We start from the raw sequence: 7,436 nt of genomic DNA on the forward strand, positions 1-7,436 counted from the left end.
CTTACCCAGAGGGTTTCTCCAGCTGGTTATGGGCCCAGAGTGATGAGATATTGGGGGTCACTGGCAATACAGGCTACTTTTGATGGTAGCCCAGAAAGAGTACCCCCCTCCTTAGGCCAGGTGTTACATCACATGGATTGTTATGGCCATATGTATATGTCGCAGTGGGACATGGTGACGGCCATGACAGCAGTGATGGACGGAGAGGCTGCCAACTGGGTGGCTGATTTGTATGGGGATCATGCTGTGGAACTCTGGGACTTTGATCTGTTCCTGATGGCACTGCAGGAAAGGTTCGAAGATGCCACCAGGATCCAGCAGGAGGAAGTAGAATTGCTGGCTGTAAGACAACGAGGGAAGCAGTAGCCGAATATATCAGAGTGTTCTGGCATCTGGCCGGCAAAGTGAAGATGTGGCCAGAAAGGTTGGTGGTGCATTACTTCAAGGCTGGTCTTGACACTACACCGAACCTGCATCTAAACAGGGTTGCCACAGTATTGGCTATAGAGTTCCATGAGGATAAGCCAGGAAGGGAGTGGGGTACACAAGAACAAAGACTGCCACAGATACATCCTATCGGAGTTGCCTCATAAACCCCGCAACCCACTGCAGTTTCCACAACCTACTTCCCCAATGGCAGCTGGACTGCTTGTGGAGGGAAATCTCCATCTGGTAAGCACGAGTCTTGGCAGCTCGACTGACAAGGGCCAGAGGGTATACCTCTCCAAGTAACTATAAAAGGTGGTGGGGAGCATGGGGTGTCAGCTCTGACAATTTATTCATTGCCTTAGTGCTTTGCTGGTCCGATTGTGCTGGAGGAATAAGAAAAACTGCATTTTCAAACTATCTCCGTGTTTGGCTGTTTTCATTAACCCTTTGGAACCTGACAGTAGGATTTTTATCACTGGAAGCTGTCGAGTAGAGACTAGATTGCCATCTGTCAGAAATGGTGAACCAGATGGGTATTTCTTCCAACAATACCACAATTCACTTAACAACTGTGGTAAGAAAGGTTGTAAAATGGGGCCAAACTCACTTAACAAATGTGTCATTTAACAACAGAAATTTTGGGCTCAATTGTGATCATAAGTTGAGGACTACCTGTAATGGAATTTTAGTATATGTCATAAATGCAAACTAATATAATTTTGGATACAAGTAAATCAGTAACAGGGAAATGCTTAGACTGATAAGCATTGCACATATGTAACATGTCTCCCATCTTTTCATTCCTAGCTCCCCAGGAAAAAAAAAAAGGCTTCACATTTTGTAAAGATTTTAGATCCCTTTGACTCTTTCCACAGGAGCCTCCACAGGAATATATTATTATAGCTACCATTCTCTATGCATTCCTATTCCTTTTGGATTAACAAAAATGTAAATTGGGATCTGAAATGTTCAGTTTATTAAGTGTACTCTGCTTCATGTTGCATATCTTATAACAACATTAACATTAATTTAAATATAAGCAATCTTAAGGTAATGGGTTGAAAGTCAGACAGCCTCCCCCTTAAAAAAATCACATGAGTATAAATAATGTACTTGCCACATAGTACATGTCAATTTGTGGGTCCACTCTTTATTTGTATTCCTCATACCTGTGCAGTGCATAGTTCAAATTAAACATTTTGCATTTCACCAGACATCCTATGTTCTCTGCCCTATGGGGATAAATGCAGGTTTTTTCCCCTGTAAATACTTTCCCTGTATTTACACCTGCAATTTACTCCAATCTTCTTTTCAATACTAAACTAAAGATTTATTGGTGACTATATGTAGTTTATATTTTCAAAAAGCCAGTGATGTATTTCAAATACCTAAGGCAAAAAGCGTAAGCTTGGGCTTCTTTAAAAGTGGGTAATAATCAGCCGGAATCCAGTATCTGGAAGGAACTTTAATGGACAAAGGGTTCACTAGACAATGGGCAACACATCACAATTCCCATACCTTTACCCTTGCTATCTTCACTTGCACACAACACACTCTCCCTGCTATTACTAATACAGATGGAAGGCAGAAAACAGAAATGAAGTATTGCTTGTAGTAGATCATAAAGCAGATATTTAACGGATATAGCACTGCTCACCCCTGATTTAATACATCAATAAAATCTGCACAGATTTTAAATTTTTCGCAGATAAAAAACAAAAGAAGCAGGGGTGTGGAGAGGAAAGACACAGACACGAAATCACAATATCTAAAGTTCTCCGGTTTTTAATCCCATCAACTCTCACCAGTATTATTTCAGGAAAAGAAAATCCTCTCCTGAATGATCTGGTCTCAAAACCAAGGGCAGACCGTGAAGCTCACCTCCGACCCAATGTTTTTGGTCATTCTCGGGAGGCCAGGTTGCCTACCTCGCAAGCATGTTGTGAGGAAAAAACGAACTCTTTCCCTGACTCTGATAAGGCGGACTCCCACGGGTGACAAAATAAGGAGGAAACGAGAGGGGGAGCTTCTCGCTCTACCGTATTTGTAAGCTTTATTGTGAATTAGGTTCTCCTCTGACCGGCAAAAAATGTATCGAGAATCTCTGGAGGCAAACGCATTCGCTCACACGCCCAGCATCGACAGCCGCTGCCGCTGCCCGCCTTGCTGGTAGCGCTTGGGGTCGAACCTCTCGCACTCAGCGCCTTCCCGCCGCCCGCGAAGTTCGAAGCGAAACGACGAGTCGCGCAAGCGAAGCGGAGGGGGGGGCGGTCCTCAAAGAGCTGCAACAACAATCCCCGCTGCTATAGCAACGCAAAACATTCCGCCACCCACTGCCGCTCGCTGGCTGTTGGTCTGGCGGTCCCGGGAGCGCGCGGAGAGAAAAATGAGGAGATTAGAGAGAGGCGGCCCTAATTGCCTCCCTTCAGCCAATCAGAAGGCAGGCCGACGCCGGTGATTGCTGGCTACTTGGGCAAAGAAGCGGCGGTGGGAGCTTTTCAGCCCCGCGAGGTGAGGCGCGGTTGCCCTTTCTGCCCTCAGACCGCTCAAGGGCCATTGAGTCGCCGTTCCCTTGGCTCTTTGGCTTAACCCTCATTTTGCAGCCTTTTGCTGGCCGCTGAAAGGTGTTTAGCCTTGAGAGGCAAGGGAGGCATGGCTGGGACGCTAGGATTAAGTCTGGTGCCGCTTATAAAAGTTGCTGGATTCCTTGGCCGCTTTCACAACCTTCTCTCAGGGTCGCTGCCAAACTACACGGGACGGTCCTCATCCTTGCCTTTGCGGCAAGAGAGACTGGCGGGATGTGGACCTGTGTTCGCGTGTGTAAAATAATAACAATGTGTTAATGTACACGTTACCATCTCCTTTCCAGATATTATTTGCAGTTGTAAGGTGTATCCATTCACAAGCTTTGCAAGTATTGATTTAAGTTCAATTGCAATGTTTAAAAGAAGACAATTACAAGTGAAAATTATTAATGCAGAAATATAATAAATATCAGAAAGTGACAAAGCAATAACTAAAATGGAACAATTCATGTTTAGTATATGGAGGATGAGACACGAACCATAAAAGCAAAGTAAATTGAATCATTTTAATCAAATAAAGATTTGAATCTTGGAACTGTTACAAATCTTACAATGGTAGAAGTGCAAATAATGGGTTTAAATAAATTATTTCCAAAGTTATCTAAGATAACTTTTAAATACCTCTTTAATAGGTGGAATATACCGAACTTTGGACCAGCACAAGAGTACTATACCACTCATTTTCCATCTTTTGGTTAAGCCTTTCATCTTTATTCTTCCTCCCATTGTGGAATATTTTACTTAAATTTCATTGTAGATTTAAAAATACCACTAAAGCGATGAAAATGAATTACTTTGCTGTAGAGGTGGAACTAATGCTAACAGCCTTTTGAACAAATTATCTCTTAATTTGTGTGTCATTCTAACTGACATTTTTAAAAGCCAGCTTGACTGGAGGAATAATCTGATGATTGTCATGTAGGCTATGGTATTGATAAGAGCAGGAGGCTGATGTTTTTAGTAACCAGGAGTGCCTTTGATTAATGTGTCTAGTTTCTTTAAAAGAATATTAAATTCTGATAAAAAAGTTGAAACATTTCAAAGCCTTTATTGTCATTGCAATCATATACAATGAAATTGGTTTAACTTCTGGTACAATCCATACAAGGATACCAGACAACATGAATAATATAAAGAATAATCCTTATAAAGTTGTTAGGGGGAAAACTAGTCATACGTTTCCATATGTATGCCATATTCGGTGTATATTCTGTTCAAAGCCAGCAAGAGAGATTACTGTATTTTTCAGAGCATAAGGTGCACTCCCACCCAAAAAAAGAGGGTGAAAATTTGGGTGCATCTTATACAACGAATGTAGCCCCACCCATCAGAGACCAAAAACATGAGGCATGGAGGCAGCTATGATCTGTGGCAATCCCTGTGCCCTGGAACAGCTGATTGGGGGTATTCTGGCAGTCTGATCCATCCGCCAATTAGCTGTGCTGAATCAGGCTGCAATAAGTGCTAAAGCTGACCTGGCTGGTCAGAGTTTGCAGCAGCAATCACATTCAGAAAGCACACACAAGTAACTGATTCAGCAGGATTCAAAATAATAATAATATACAATATAATACCAAAAGCAGGTTTTCTAAGGCAGCAGTAAATACAAGCAAAACACAAGCAGTTTCACTTTCAGTTCTCAGCTAAACCAGGCTCCTTCCTGTCTCCTTATTGTTCACACAGCAAAACTGTTTCAGAGTTCAAATAGCCCTCATTGGTTGACTTAGTTTCTATGCCTATTCATTGGCTGACCTTGTTACCATGTGTTCCAAGTCATGAACTCTTACACACTGACCAGAAGCTAGCCATCTGAATACCATGGATGCTGGTAGGCAGAGGCAGAATTTTTTTCTTCTCATTTTCCTCCCCCAAAACTAAGGTTTTTTTATACTCCAGAGTGTCTTATACCCCGAAAAATACAGTAGACAGAAATTTACTAAAAACTTTAATAATCTGAAAACTCATTATAATGTTGGAAACACAACCTTGAATATTCAATTAGTCATTAATAAGATCATGCCACGGATATTAGAATGTTGTATGTTTGCATAGAAATGTACAATTGCTAGACATGCTTTCTAGATGCTTTATGTCTCAAATTATGCTAGCCAATGAGAACCCATTCCAAATTCAATATGTTTGAACTTTATATAAAGTGATCTCCCCCCCCCCCCCCCATTTCTTACCTTGTAGATGTTGGAGACCTGTCTTTTTGTAAAATTTATACCAACTCAAAGCAGAGGGCAGAATAGCCCTCAAAAACTAAAATAAAGACCAAATGATCATTATCTTACTGAATCACAGCTCACAATATATGGACAGCTCACAATATATACAAAATACAAAAGAATTATAAGAAGACAAAGAAAATTTACATCCCAGTGAATACCAATCCAATAAAAAATATAGCAGAGGCTGTAATGCAGTGCCTGTAATCCATTGCACTCCCATATATACAACCCAAAGTATGGATCCTGTACCTAGATGACATTTTTGTCATAATAAAAAGGACTAAATAGAGAACACACACAAAACTATCAACAACATCTTCAAAGGAATAAAATTCAGAAAAGAAGGAAACCAGAAGACACTATCTTTCCTAGATATCCTCATCAGCAGAGGCAATGATGGCCGGTTAAAAACACAGGTCTACTGTAAAACCACCCCTCCAGCCAGGTGCTCCACCAGCAAAGTAACAAGCTAATGTCCTACAAGAGAAGTTGTGCAAGAACACTTTAGATAAGCACAAACAAATTGCAGCAACCCTGAATATCAGAAAACAGAAACAAATGGTCTATGCAGAGTCTTCCAACAAAATGGTTATTCATGCAATTTCATCAAAAGGTGCCTAACTAGTCAACCCAGTAGAGCACAACAAACAGAAGCTCCGAAAAGAATATTATTGCCACACATCAAAGACACATCAGAAACCATCAACAGACTATTACAATAACATAACATCATCTAAACCAACTATAGCTTTCTAAAGCATCCTGAGTAAACCAAAAGACTCAGGAGACCCAGAAGAAGAAAAACAGTCATCTATAATATACAGTGTAAGAACTGTAGCAATTACTACAGGTATGTAGGGTAAGCAGGCGGAAGACTAGGAGAGCCCATTCATGAACATCAACTATCAATTGGAAGACATGATGAAAACTTAAATTTCAGAACACATAGACAGACTTAACCATAGCTTTAACTAGGAAACTGTGAGCATTCTCGACAAAGCCAACTCCAAAAATGCTATAGAATTCGTAGAAGCCTGCCACTCTGACAAATCAGCTGGCGCAAAAAGATAAGCAATGATGGATTCAGAAACCAGTCATAGCAGGGTATCCAAAATGTATATCTGCATTTGCAGAGTTTATTGCTTGTTACACAGTTTTAGCAAGCAGCAAAGAGTATATAGCAACAGCATCATTATTGGTGATTCTCGGGTGAGCTCAGAAACATTTGAGGTTAACAGGTACTGAGGCGTGGCAGTTTGCTGTGCATGGCCTCTACATAACCTTTATATGACCTCTATATCTACAAAGCAACATCTATATATTATTTTAAAAAGACAATTAGAAAGACAAAAATATCAAAACACCTCTTCCTTCCTCAGTAAGCAACACCCAGATAAATAAAGATTAACTCCAAGATTAACATTAATTCTACAATCAAAAAGCAAACAATAACCCAATCAAGGAACTGCCAAACAAACTAACACTAAACAAAAGCCCATTCAAGGAACCAGCAGGACCACTCCCACCAACACTGATAGGGCTAGCCCAGGTGTTGGCAACCCACAGCTTTGGCGCTACATGCTGCTGTTTCGTCTCTCTGCTATGGCTCCCTGTCAGGTGAACCCACAATTGGCTGGCCCCACCCCTTACCCTCCTCTCTCAGTTACTCCTCGCCTGACCTGTGAAGGTAAGGGCAATGGCGGGGGATGGAGAAGTGGCCGGAGCTGATTCTCTGGCACCTCACTCTAGCTGGCATGTATTCTGGCCCGTGTTGGTGCTGGCCATGCCTCAGTTGCTTGGGGAGACGCCCAACCTGCTCTCCGCCCCGAGACACTGGTCTGACCCAGCTGTGACTGACACTGGTTTTGCTAATATGAGGGCTGGCGGAATGAGATCCAGGAGGAAGGGACAACGGAAAGGAGGACAGGCCCACAGCACCCAGCCGCAGTTTTAAACCTTGCTCAGGGGGCTTTCGCTGCCCAGAGGACAGTTTTTAATCAAAGCCTCTGGCAGCACCTCTCCGCTGGAATAATAAAGAAGGGCAGTGGGAAAAAGGGGTTGGCACCACCAAACCTCACACGCCCACCCCAGGGGTCAAGCTTGGAGAAAGCCGGAGTGCCCTCATCAAAGATGCTTGCCTATCAACCAGTCAACCTGTCCATCTTTTGGTGCGCTTTAGCCGAGCCTGGCT

Source organism: Natrix helvetica (assembly GCF_964273705.1).
Source record: "Natrix helvetica genome assembly, chromosome: Z".
Lineage (NCBI taxonomy): Eukaryota > Metazoa > Chordata > Lepidosauria > Squamata > Natricidae > Natrix > Natrix helvetica.